Here is a 14,790-nt window from a genome sequence, read left to right as displayed (position 1 = left end):
TAAAGGCCAGGACTGACTAATGTGGGACACGCATACCTTCCACAGACAGAAGATCTATTGTACGTATAGAACTCACATTCGATAGCCAGAAGACTTCTGGACCTTTATAGGTAGACATTTCTTCAGCTTTTTTTAGATAGAAAAATTCTTTCTATTGGAGACCTTAAGAGGTAATTTTTCTGTAGAAGATACACAAAGGTATATTTTATATAGAAGACCCGCAGAGGCCTTTCATCTATAGAAGACCCTCCTGAGGTCTCCTATCTATAGAAAACACATAGAGGCAAACTTTCCATGGAAGGCGTTCGAGATCTCATATTTATAAAAGACCGCCAGAGGTTACCTATCTGGAGGAGAGCGACATAGGTCATCTTTCTATGGCAGATATACAGTGGTTTCTTCGTAAAGAACAAGAGAATGAAGTATTCAATCTATACAAAAAACTCTGCGGGTCTCCTATATATAGAAGGCCGTATAAAATACCGACTGAGTTCTCGTATTAATAGAGGACCTTAGGGCTCCCACCTACAGAAGACGCTCTGAGGTAACCTGTTTATAGAAGACCCTTTGAGCCCTCTTATTTATCTATAAACGAAAATCCTGAACCTCATATTTTGCCACCCGAAGCCATCTACATAACAAAATATTGTTTCAGTTTTTTTATTTCAATTGATAAAGTCATGATCATGACTTGTTGAAAAAGTGAGGTTGAGGGCTGTTGATGGACTCTTCTCCCCGTCGAATCAGACACACATATTTTTTACTTAAAAGTTTCGGAAACGTTTATTTGCAACAATGCTGTGAGACAAAAGTTTTTGTTGCTGTTGTCATTTTTTTCTGCATAAACAAAGGCAAACGAGGAACAAAAAAAAAATAAACACGAGAACCCCGTATGCTACTCTTCAAAATTCAAGTGAAATATATATTCCGCAAAACTGTCCCCCAAATGTCGTATGTTTGCAATTTTGTGAGTGTGAGAGTATGAATTTTTCAGATTCAAGGTCAAACATGTTAACATTTTGAAACCGGCCGTTCAACTTGATAACTTTTATTTCACTTTTGTTTCCTCTCATTTTGTCAAAGGCAAATGGAGGGAATGACAGCCTGAATGAAACGCAAACTGCGTCAATGGTATCCCAAAGCCAAGCAGTCAGGCAGGCAACCAGACAAGCGAATCATCCAACCATGCATCCAAAGGTCTGACTGACATACAGACAGGCAAGTCACTGAATTACTGAACCACGTTTTAGGGTGTGTTTGTATGTGTGTGTGCTTGTGCCAGTATGTCCGTTCTTTAAACTTCAAATAAAAGATATATGGATGAATGAAGACCCCTATATATAACTATGTATGTGTCCATATATGTATGTCGGGTTTATTCGCTATGTATCCAGCCAAAACACAAAAAGCAACAGGCTATACCAAAATGTCCACACAGAACAGAACACAAATGAGACAAAGAACTAAACAAATGGAAATTGTCAAATATGGCACAGTGGGGCAATAAAAGGAGTTTCGTTATGTTACAAATTTAGAAACAAAAGAGTCAAATATTTTGCAGATACCAAAATGCGCAAAAGATTTGAAAGTTACGGCTGCCAAAATAACATTTTTGGGGATTAAAAAAAAAAAAAAACAAGAAAAAATCCAGGTGAAATCGACTATTAATTGAATGGAAAAATACCTCTTTAGAGACTTTCCGTAAAGACATCGTATACCCTTAAATGGAAACACAAACGGGAGAGTATTAATATATTTTGTTTTAGAAACTAAGAATGATTCTGTAAATGTCTCTCCTAGCTCCCAGAGTCGCTATCGAATACTCGATGATCATTTGTATAGAATAGTTGCCGTGAAGGACAATCGATCAGTAGCATTCTTGAGTTCAGGAAGTTGTTGGACGAGAGGCATAATTTGAATTGACACAAATTAGTTTATTCACGTATTCCTATAATATCGGAAATTCAACTTCTATAAAAATTATTATGAGGAATAAAATTACATTCTCATTATACATTTGAATTGTAAAATATATAACTCTCTTTTTAACATTTAGTATAATAAGGTATTCTTTTCCAATGACACTATTTCGAATGACCCACTAGGAATTACATTCCTTTATCCTCAATCCTTTATCCTTTATCCTCAAACAATAATTTTTTCCGTTGATAACCATAATTTCTGAAACATTACCCTCGCCAACTATGATTTCTGAAACATTGCCTTCTTAAGCATTGAGAGTAAGGTCTTCTTTTCCAATGACACTATTTCGAATGACCCATTAGGAATTACATTCGATTACCTCCTTGAAATCCTTTATCCCCAAACAATAATTTTCTTCCGTTGATAACTATTATTTCTGGAACATTTCCGTCGTCAACATTTAGAGTAAGGTCTACTTTTCCAATGACCCAGTAGGAATTATATTCGATTGCCTCTTTCCAGCCATTAATCCTCAAACAATATTTTTTCAGTTGATAACTATGATTTCTGAAACAGTACCTTTATCCTCAAGCAATAATTTGTTTCCATTGATAACGCCATTTCCACTGCTTAACATCTGAATTTTTGGCAGCAGTTTTTTTTTTCGGCAGAAGAATTCGTATAGTCATTCCGGATTAATTTCACACAAAATTCCATATAAAAAATCGTCTTTCTCGCTACAAAGACTGTCCAGCCGTTCTACATTGCAATACATTTTTTTACACCTAGAATGGTCTTTTAAAATTTCAGACTATAGAAAATATAGCCGGTGGATACTGAAAGTGTCAGGTGGTACAAGAGTGTCTAGTGGCTCCCCGAAACATACTATTTACAACTCTTAATTCCAATAGTTTCCAACATGGACTAGGATAAATCCAATCAAGGTCCAGAATGGGGATTTTCATAAAGAGCATCTGTTCTACAGAAAAGTTTCGTATTAGGAAAAAACGCTTTCCTGAAATTCATGATGTCCTTTTAGAAGAGATTACTTTTCAGTGTATGTTATAACCCACAACAATTCTGGTAACTATATGTTTCTAATCTCTATTAGAAGAATTTTGAGTAGGCCTTTTACGCATATAAAACTCTCAGTCCGGACTGTTCATGGTTATCTCAGTCCCCCGAAGTGCACACTTAGGAGTATTTATTTTAATAGAAGTATATCCTCTAAACGCTGTTTATTTCGGATTCTCAAAATGATTATAAAGTGTAGTCAAATAGAAGCCATTCTACACCATATGAACCGTTCATGTGATTTCTTAACTCCACGGAAGTGATTCCCGATATGGATATCACACTTAAATAATGTCTTACTTGACAAACACGTCCATACAAAAATTTATCCTACAATGGGACACTTCTTTCTATTATTTGTTTGCGATATATTTATACAAAATGAATATGCGTTATACGCTTTATAAACTTAACTTGAGATTCTGTAATTCCTCGGAAGTCATTCCAGAAGTGCTTACTATACTAAAATATATGTTCAGGAATGTTTGTACCCCAAAACAATTCTACTGGACTTAATATGATCTTCTAGGAAAATTTAGAGTAGAGTCTAGGAGGATATTGAAAATTCAAGGATCGTATTGTACGAAGTTTTCTCAGCTCTCAGAAGACCTTACAGAAGTACTTATCTAACTAACTCCTTTAGGAGGATCTATTTATCCAAATTTGTCGTCTAATTTTAAAACTTATATTTCTGATTTTCAATTTTGTTATAAAGGTTGGTCGTATAGAAGCCATTCTACACCATAGTAAAGACATAGGAAGTGATTACCGATATGAATAGCACACTAAAAAATTGCTTCCTCGATGTACGGTACGGTAATTTAACTTCCAGTGAAAAATTAATTTCGATTATCTGTTGTTAATGTTCACAATATTTATACATAATTAATGTAAGCTTTAAAAACTCAATTTCAGATTCTTGCATTCTTCGGAAGTCCTTCTAGAAGTGCTTACTATACTAAAATATAGCTTCAGGAATCTTTATTTATCAACACAAGTATGCTGGAGTAGTTTATAGGATTATGATCTCCTCTAGAACAATTTCGAGTAGGCCTTCTATATATTGAAAAACTCATCAACCATATGGTTTGAAGCTATCTAGGCTCTCAAAAGACCTTACTGAAGTGCTTACTGGACGAATACATCTCCCTTACGTGGATTTTTTTTTAAAACATAATATCTATAGAACGCCTATTTCTAATTTTTAAAAATTGTTATAAATGTAGAAAATATGGAAGCCCCAACATGGTATCGAAATTTTTTAAAAGCACACTTAATTCCTCGGAAGTACTTCCCCAAGGGGTTACCGCAATAAAAGAAGTGATTATTCGATAAAAAATCATCCATACGGAATTTTTATAGAATATGAGTGTGCAAAAGCCACTATATTAACTCAATTTGAGATTCTTCATTAAATCGGAAGTCCGTCCTTCCAGAAGTGATTACTATATGAGTAGTATATTTTGAAAGTGTTCTAAGATCATTTTGGGTTCTTGATTTTCTATAAAACTTTACAAAATATATTCAGTTATATATTATATATTCAAGGAGAGAAGCCCAAAAACAAAATTTATACAATTTAACAATATTTCTGAAACGAATCAATCTAAATGTAAGAAAAAAAGGACTTAAACCACTTTCAAAATATACGACTCATTGTGAGTAATATGTTCAGAAATGTTTATATTTATAAAAATGTTGTGCAGAAGGTATTATTTTCCTCATTTCCTCTAGAAAACCTTCTACACCTTGGAAATTGCAGTCGAATGAAAGGGTGGTACAATGCTATCATGGCCCTCTGAAGACCAAAACAAGTCAATATAGTTCGGATTTCCTGTAGATGAAATTTCAGTAGAACTTCCACTCACTTTTGCGTTAGAGACTTTATCTCCATCTAATCAAGTTATTAACGATACCTGCACTTTTTAAGATAGCTGCACAATGTTCTTGCATTTTTTCTCAATACACATATAATCTATTTTCTCTTAATATACCCACAGACTGATGTCTACATTCAGAATTCTATGACCATTTCATATTGCCGGCTGATCACAAGAATTTGATTGTTTAATCATGATGTTCTACAAATCTTTACTTTTTTGGGCAAAACCCCCAAAAAAAAAAAATGATGATGAGTGAATGGCATTCTCATGAATGCAGTCACCACTTGAAACCACAATGTTGTTGTTTTAGAAACAACAACAACGAAATAAATTCATTATTACTGATCTTGTCTCAAAATTCTATTTACATTGTTTGAGTATTTTTTTGGTTGTTCGATTTTTATCTTTTTCACATGTCAAGCTACAAAACCGGATTTACAAGTAAAATGGTCAATGGTACCTTAGCATTTAGACATTCACACAACCGGTTTCCTTACAAATCTATGGGCAATGATGTTTCTGATGATCTAAAACACAAAAACCACTTTACACGCATTTTCCTAAAATGGGAGAGAATACACAAACAGACAGAACAAAAAAATTCAACGCGCAAAAAAAATCACAAAAATCAGCCGTGTGATCGTTCAAAATGAGTTCATATCGCCAAAAAATGCTGACATTACTTGAAAATTTATTTCATACACAATTTAGGGGTTTTTTGTTCGATTTGGTGTTTTTTGCCACTTCAACACAAGACATTAATTACAAAATTAAGTCAGAGAGAACACAACAACGACGAAATACAAAAACAATTCAGCCAACCAATCCATGGCATTCAGTGGGACAGCAGTTGGGGAAAAAAGGCTAACCAAAATCAAACTGACAGCAATAATAAAAACAACAACAAAAATTACAAAAAATAAAAACAGCGACTCATACAAAATTGTTCTGAACACAAGCGTTAAAAGCGTCCGTCATTCCACAATTACAGCAAAAATTGAAAGTCAGTCAAATTATACTGAACCACAGAAAGCAAAACTTGAATTAGTTCAATGACTTTATTAGAAATAAATTGTATGAATAATATATTTTACAATTTTTTTAACAAATAAAAAAACCTGTGCAAGCTATAAAGTGTTTACGCTCGACATATCTATATATCTGATCGACAATAACCTGTGTCTTTTTCCCGTAAAACAATTTCCACATTGTCAGTGCAAACTTCAAAAAAGGGGGAACCATATCATCTTCCGCATTATTAGCCCTTATTGACAGTGATAAGCAAAGTTAAACTTTTATTTAATGATAGTGTCGAACACAATATAAATACCTCCGCCATATACAGAAGTACAACACCAGACAGACAACACTAGCAGATCTCCCGCATTGTTAGCCATTATTGTCAATGATAAGCAAATATAATTTTAATGTAATGACGAACCTAGCCTAAATATCCCCACAGAACGAGCTAAATATTCACAGTGGTGGAAAGAATTATTCTACTATTTTGCGGAATATTTTGATTTGCCACTTCTTCAGGGAAATTTATGTTTTTTTCGATTTTATCGAAGAACAATGTTTTTATAATTCATGAAAATGTTCGATGCAAGTCCCAAGCGAAGTTCGTGGGATTTGGAATACCTTACATAAGGCCTTACTGTTCACATAATATATGTCAGACAATGCATTAAGTGAAGAACTTTCTTAACTCCAAGAATTTGTCGAAATACTCCGTATAATTCCATATTGAAGACATTACATATCAGCTTTCGAACTTGTGGATCGAAAGCGCATAGAATACCTTACTTAATGCCTTACAGAAAACAAAAGGCCTTACTAAAGTCATTCTATCCCCTCAAATACCATACAGATGGTCCAATATTTTATTAAAATTCTTAAATAAGGCCTGATTCAGAAAAAAAAATGCTGAAGGCGAAGTTTATTGTTCGTAGGTTATAGGATGGCATATTGAAGTAAATTGAATACCATACTGGGGTCATTACTATGTGTATAATATATCAAATGTATTTTAAACCTTACTTGATGCCTTACCAGCTCTAAAATGTCTTATTTTACCCAATAACTGATATTCTATGTAACATATTAACACGGATTTTATTCAGTACGGAACATTCTGGAGATGTATTTTTCGTATTCTATACATATTAAAACTTTCGTATAGAACATACAAGTGTTCTGCGTGCGATGAAAATTAAATAGTTCTGAACACAATATAAACAGTGAGGCGTACAGTGCGAAAAAAATATTTCCGCAAGACAGAACTGATTAAAATAAATTTCAAGTATCAAGTCCCTTTTTATAGTACAATATCGGGGGAAGTGATATTCTATCAAATGATGAATACAATTAGCTAGTGAAGTTCTCATAATCTATGGAATACCTTACCGTAGTCCTTACTATTCTAATTTTATATATGGTATAGGTAGTCAGAAATTTCATTAAGTGAAGGATTTTCAAAAATGCATTTATTTGTACTTAGAATTACATACTGAAAACATTATATAACAATTTTCAAACTGGTGAACCTAAAAGGTATAGAAAACCTTACTGGATACCTTACATGCAATAAAATATCTTAGCCGATTCATAATATTCCCTAAAATACTCTATTAAATACCTCATCGAAGATTCTATTCTAAAAAAATATGCTGAAGGTCATGTTTATTATTAGTTGTAGAAGGACTTGTATCTTACAGAATACCTTACCGAAGTTATTACCTACGTTTGTTACAGATTTTGTATCCACCATTTTATACCTTACCGATGTCCTTACTTTATATTTAGCGGAGAGAAAACAATTGTCGAATGTTATATTCTACAAAAGACGTTAGGGTAAGACCATAGTCGACAAAAGTCCTTAACAATTTTTTATGGTATAAAAAGTCAAGTTAGCAAGTTTTATACCTTATATAGATTACCTTACATTACACATTACTTCATACATTACATTATATAAAATAAATAATTAAGACTAATTCTTTTCGGGATATTGACTAGTCGGTATGGCGAATTAATCCATTACATTCTTTAGCCGGTTGGTTCATCGACTCTGCTCGTTTTTCGATTTGATCTTCAATTCGACTTCACTTTAAGTTGAGGAATTGAATCGTCTACGAAAAACTTTCAGTGGTTTGTATCTTCTTCGAATACCGGCACTGTTAATTGGTGTTTTTTCGTTTTTTTGCTTTATCAGTTTAACCCCGCCATCAATGTTTTGCGGTAAAGCGGCTGTTTTTAACGACGTTCACGACCTTTATCTTTATTTTCCCCACCGAAGTGACTGTAATTTGGCATTTTCTAACCGAATTCATGTAAATTGTTACTCTCAGTAATTTAGCCGCCAAAGTGGTGGTGATATGACATTCCGGGTTCTGAGAGATTGTGATTTTTTTGCAAAATTATAACGATCATGGTCCATGTTTTGACATAGCCTCATATAAATGTCCCATTTAAGGTATTCGAAAAGGTTCCGCCGAATTTTCCAAAAAATAGGCTGCAATTTTGAAAACCGGTTCTTGTACGGTGCAAATCGTCTTTGCAGAAATTTTTCGATGTAAGTGTTTTATTTAACATAGCCCTCATATAAAGATCTCCGTCCTATTTTATTCTATTTTTTTTCGTTTTGCCGAATGTCCTCACCAAAGTGGCTATAATTTGACATAAATGTAGAATGCACATAGCCCCTTTTATGTTTATTTTTGATTTTTTGAAGGATTTAGTCGTATTTTTTCAGCAGCGAGGCTGTAGTTTAGCATTCCTGATTCCAGAAATGTTTCAATATAGATAAATATGTGTGTTCGCAGGTTCCTAGGCCAGTTTTCTAAACTAAAAGTCTGCAATATGGCACTTACAATCCTCAGAAACAGTTCCAACTTTTTTTAAAAAAATTAAATTCACATGGCAATTTGAAGTCGATTGACAAATTTCCGTCCGTCACATCGTAGTATTTGTTTCAATATTATGTGAAGTTCCCCCAATTTTTGGGGGATTGATATTTGAATTGCAAATTTTCAATTCGATTTTGAAAATTTTCAAATCCTAAACCAACCGAATGGAGTATTCTATTTAATTTGAGCGTTGTACTTCGTATTATTATTTACAAAACCTAATGTAACGGAGGTTTCTTGTCGGCTGAGATTAACCCAGTCGTGTCCAGGGTCTCCATAAGAATCCAGAAAACCTTGTAGAGTAACATGGAAATGGCTTTAGTCGGTAATCGGCTACGACGGTTTAACGATGAACGGTAATGCTTGTTATCGGTAATGGGCCACGGCGGTTTTATATAGGTTAGTAGTACGTATTGACTCGTACAAACTACTATATATAACTGCGAACAGTAAGCCGAAGCTTCTGTGTGGAACAGTTAACAGAAATCTCAGGGTGGAACAGTAAGCCGAAGCCATTGTGTGAAACAGTAAACCGAAGTCTCTGTGTGGAACGGTAAGGCGAAGACTCTGTTTATATGTTATTATTTCAACTATGCATTCTCTTTTCGTCATTCATATTTTACGATACTATATATAACTGCGAACAGTAAGCCGAAGCCTCTGTGTGGAACAGTTAACAGAAATCTCTGGGTGGAACAGTAAGCCGAAGCCATTGTGTGAAACAGTAAACAGCAGTCTCTGTGTGGAACGGTAAGCTAAAGCCACTGTATATATGTATTTATGTCATTTATGCATTCTCTTTTCGACGTTCTTTTTTACGATAATATCTCAGGTAAGCTCTCACACTTACTCTCAATTTAGTTGAACACTGATTTATGTAGCCATGCAATGGCAAGCTCACCTCAGTGAATGAAACTGAAATACTTATGCTTGTGGTGTAAAAACGTGAATGAGAATTATATGGTAGTGTAGACGACGCTGTTAAATGTCAATGCAGTCGATGTTGATACTCATGGGGATGTCATGCGAATTCGTTGCTATGGTGGATGGAGCGATCGTAGGTGTTGTTGTATGTATGTAACTTTTGTTACGTTACACTAGATCAAGTCAGAAAATGGGACCCATCGGTCTAAGCATTCTACTATTACAATTCCGGATAAATTTATACATGTCATAGACAGAGCGTATATATCTATCGACAACACCGCTTGGCACCGTTATACTTTTTCTATTACCCACTGACTAAGTTCTACTGTAATTAAAATACATATCACTTAACAACAAACTTGTGAACCTAGACACATGTTAACACAAACATTTAGTATAGAACTCGTGCATTAGTCGTCTACCATCACATTTTATATTGTTGTTACCATTACTTGTATATATCCATGTATTCTTCCTCATATCTTATCAGTTAGTCGAATCCAATCAAACAGAAAGTAAATCTCTTTAAGTATCTGCGACATTTACGCGAGGTAGCGAGTGAGCATGTTTTCACAATAGGGGTATTCTTTTATATAAAAAATTATAGAATTACGTAGTACCGTAGCGGTAGATAGGTAGGTTAGTGCATCTATTCGGAAGCTCTGGCAACAATGTTGAAATAGAATAAAAATAAAAATAGTAAATGCAAATACCGTAAAATAAATTCCAATAGATAAAACTAAGCGTAAAAAATTGTGATAACCAACCGGTTCGGGCTCAGAAGAGTCAAACATTTAGAAAAGTTTAACACATACATACAAAAATCAACAGCACGAGATCTATGAAAACTTGTTTATGCAAAACAGCTGATGGATGCTACCACTTCAAAAGGGGGCTGTTTTATTATATGTGTATAAATAGCTGAATATCTGTCATGCGTCTGGATGTTTGCTAATCGTGTTTTTATTAGCATAAAAGTGATGGAAAGACAAATTATTTGAAACGAAATTCAAGTTCATTGACAAATTTGAAATAGATAAATCTTAGACCAAGATTTTTAAACATTAATAACTCGTAAGGAAAGTTTAAGAGGAATTTGAAGAAAAAAGAATAATTTAAAAGGCTAATTGAATATGTTTATCATTAAAAATGCGTTCGTTTAGTGCTATCATAAATTAAAGCACTAATTGAATAATGTTGGTATACTTGTTTATATTTTATTCAGGTAGCCGTTTTTTATGATTACAAAAGGTAGATTGTGATTTTATTTTCATTATTTGGATAATGAATCATATTTTCGTATTGTCTGGGGGGAATTTTTCTTTGTTAAATGACTGACAGATTATTCCAATGAAAAGAAAGATTTCAATGTAATAAGAATAATAAGCCGGTTTGAATGTGCTATTGTTGTGGGGTATCTTCAATATGCAATGATTGAGGCACCATTTAGTGAAGGTGAAATTAATACAAACTATGTGTGCAAAAAATGTTCAATTAGATTTAGCGGATTTAAGCTATATATGATATATTAAGGTTACGATTTTTTATAAGCTCAAATCCCAGTTCCATATTTTTATAAGTTGAGACAAATCTTAAATCTTTTGAGTCACTTTAAGCAAATATATATATAAATATATATATATAACATCACAAGGAAGTTAAATATTCGCGCTGTTCTTAAAGAAAATAATCTCAGTGGATTATTGTCCTTGTTACGGTAGGAATTATATAAGTTTGGCTCATCTTTAATCGCACGCAATGAGTTTGATCGGAGGGTTGTCAATCTCCGTGAAGTTGCGGAAGACACAAGTGAGGTGTAAGAGGAGAAACTTCATGCCATATCTCCAGCTGTTCCGATTGTTTCCCTCAGCACTGTGTTATCATTGACTGTTCATTAAATCCTGCATATTTGGTGATGGAGTCGATTGGATCACACGGTGCTGATAAAGTAGCTACTCTTTTCATAACAGAACCCAAAGCTATATACTTATTTATTATACAGTTTTCAAAACAAATCATAATTAATAAAAAACCATACCCAACACGTAGCTAACATAAAAAAACACACACAGTAAAAATTTAAATTTCATTGGAAAGGGATAGTTACCATAACAGAACCCAAAAGGGAATTCTACATACATATTAGGTTGAACTATAGGACTTTATATAACATGATGATTTTTATGCATTATTAGGATAGTTGCATTAAATCTGTGAATTTGTTCTAAGATTGCGGAAAATATTCGGGGCTCAAAAGGTTAAAGAAATTTTGCAATGCAAGAAAAAGATAATTGCCTGGTGCCGCGTCCGGTCTGTATGGCGGATGCATTAAAACTGCCCAACCAAGCTTCCGAAGTTTCTGGCGAGTCACTGTAGATGTGTGTGGCTTAGCGTTGTCCTGGTGGAACACGTCTAACAAAAAAAGAAAATGAACTCGATTCAAATTAAGACACACTCATCCAATTGTGAATAAAAACGACAGTTCCTCATCAATTTCCTTTATCAATGTCACATTTTGCTTATAAATTATGTAACTCTGGTTAACTTTTTTAATAGGTTCGGCTGGTCTAAATTATTATGCCCTTCAACATGAGGTGGGTCTAGAAAATACATAAAATCGGCACAACCTTTATATGACAACTATGCCAAAGTATTGTTTTGACTTTGGGACACTGTAATACCAAATTACATATACTTGGGTTTAATCCGAAATACAGATTATGGGAGCGGGACTTAATATGAACAATTTGACAAGATATTTTCTACACTCTGAAAAATCTCAAAATTCCAAATTAGTGCCACTTCGATTAGAAAATGTGACTAGGACCATGAAAATGATTAATGTAGGACGAAAAAAGGAACTACGCATACACACACACATCAGTCAACCACCAACATCACACATCAATCAATGCAACGATGAGCAACGATCAGTGCATACGACGACGCGATACAGAACAGACGTGCTCAGACAACTCTTCATTCTCTCCATTCATTTTATTAAATTCATTAAACTTTCCATTCATTCAAATACCCCTAAACATTATTCAATAAACTTTTCTTTTAAACTTTTGACTAAATAAACAGTATTTTAATTATTTGAGCCAACGGATAAGCATAAATCCCACATTAATATGTATGAACATTGATAATTCTTTACAATGGAATGCCATCAAGAATCCAGAATGCCAAATTACATAAATTTCTGTTGGAACTTTGACAAATAATAATCTCTATCGTGAAATCAACTGATCTGCAGGTACACAGAGGTATATTTTTGAGGTCTCCGAGGAACAACGAAGAAGGTGTTGCAAACGGAATAAGTGGTAGTGGCGGAATACAAACAAATCTCGTCAATATGTTTCAGATTGCTTAATATTCACAAATAAATATCCAAATGAATATTAATTACAGAAAATAAAACACTTTTCACAGATTCATGTTTCAGGATAACAAAAAAATATCGACACAACAGCAAAAAACAGCATTAAAACAAGAGAGAGAAAAAGAGGAACAGAGATTACACAAAGAGAGAGAGAGAGAAATTATGAGTGAGATTGTGAGCGAAAGGACAATTAATTACGGGATAAAAATATATTATAACTGAGGTGGATATGATGGTTCAGATGTAGTAAATTATAAAAAGTAAAATTATAATGAAGCATGGAAATATTAACATAAAAAACTACAGAAATAAATTATATTAATTTAAATTTGGAGAAAAAAAATAGTAAAATTAATATAAAAATTAAATGAATAAAAAATAATAAATTACTTACAGTTTGCATTCGGGATACGGGGACGAAACAAAATTGAAAATCCAATAAGAATAAGAAAGTCTGTTGTTTGATTTGTTTGTTACTTTGGAACAAACACAATTTTGTAGTTTGTGGATATTTTCAATGTTTTCCAATTAAAATTTATGGAGTTACACTCTTTAGATTAATTTTAAAGGCACATTTAAAGAATTTGGAATTCTTTTGATGTTTTATTTTTTTAATATTTGTTTTTTTTTAGAGAATTTTGAAAATTCTGATTTATTTAATACAAAACACTTCACCTATATTTGAAAGGAATAGAAATGGGTTAAAGAAGATATATTTAAAGAAGATCTAAAGTGATATACACAACAACGAACGAACTGGTCAGTTCTGATCAATTTGCTTTTTATAATTCGAGATCAGTCAAAATGAAACAAAGCTCCTTGGATATTTCATGTAATGTATTATTAACATATAATTAATTCAAGCTAATGCAATATACAAAATTTTGTTGTTGTTGAAAATTAGAAAATTTGTCGTCAAAGCCTTTTTGATGAAAATTGACGTATTTGTTCAATGATATGTACACCACTTAACACAAACGTCATTTGGATGGCAGTTCGTTCATAAGCGAAGGTGCTCAGTTTTGTGTATTTTCTTGTATTTGCTATTCTCACTGTCGTTGATTGTTTTGCGGAGAACAAAGAGATGCCATTTCAAACGAATTATAAAATATAAGGACACTAAAAATGGGGGTAACAATGAAAAGTGATGGCAACTTGTTACGTTTTTCGCGTTAATGGCTAAAACAATTCCGTATGATAAATATAGCTTAGAGAAAATGATTTGCAACTTTTAGACTTTAACAGCCTGTTTTTGTAAAATTCTAAACGAACGAATTCGAGTGACTTACGACCAAACTCCTTGGTTTTGAAAAATATGTCATTTATTTTTGTTTTGAATCAAAAAATATTTGTTTACATAAACAAAGGTTTGGTCGTAAGTCACTCGAATTCGTTCGTTTAGAATTTTACAAAAACAGGCTGTAAATGATTAATTTGTTTGTGGGTATGTAGAAGGATATTTTTAAGATGGTGGTGCACGCAAATTAAGGACCCGATGTTAATTTACACAATTTGGGTATCATATGTCCTAATATGAGGTTTTTTAACATAGAACGTCGGGTAAAATTCGTCGTTCTTTTATTTCAGAAAATATAATGGACAAATAGAATGCAACTCCTATTTAAATTCAAACCTGCTTAAATAGTGAAATTCGCAGAAAAATTGTAAAGGGCGAGTTATTCAGTCGATG

At 33.2% G+C, this 14,790-nt stretch overlaps 1 long non-coding RNA gene across 1 annotated transcript in view; it reads right to left on the bottom strand.

Annotated features, from left to right (window-relative positions):
- The window catches only part of LOC133321351 (uncharacterized), a 66,751-nt gene extending 53,237 nt beyond the window's left edge, over nucleotides 1-13,514 (bottom strand). Inside the window, exon 1 of the long non-coding RNA XR_009754010.1 lies at nucleotides 13,495-13,514. This is a non-coding gene — a long non-coding RNA (uncharacterized LOC133321351). The remainder of the gene's footprint in view (nucleotides 1-13,494) is intronic.
- Nucleotides 13,515-14,790: the final 1,276 nt, after the last annotated feature.

Source organism: Musca vetustissima, unplaced genomic scaffold (genome assembly GCF_032173495.1).
Source record: "Musca vetustissima isolate MV318-11 ecotype Yass unplaced genomic scaffold, APGP_CSIRO_Mvet_v1 utg579, whole genome shotgun sequence".
In the NCBI taxonomy this organism is placed as follows: Eukaryota; Metazoa; Arthropoda; class Insecta; order Diptera; family Muscidae; genus Musca; species Musca vetustissima.
This window is presented reverse-complemented; position numbering and strand designations above follow the sequence as displayed.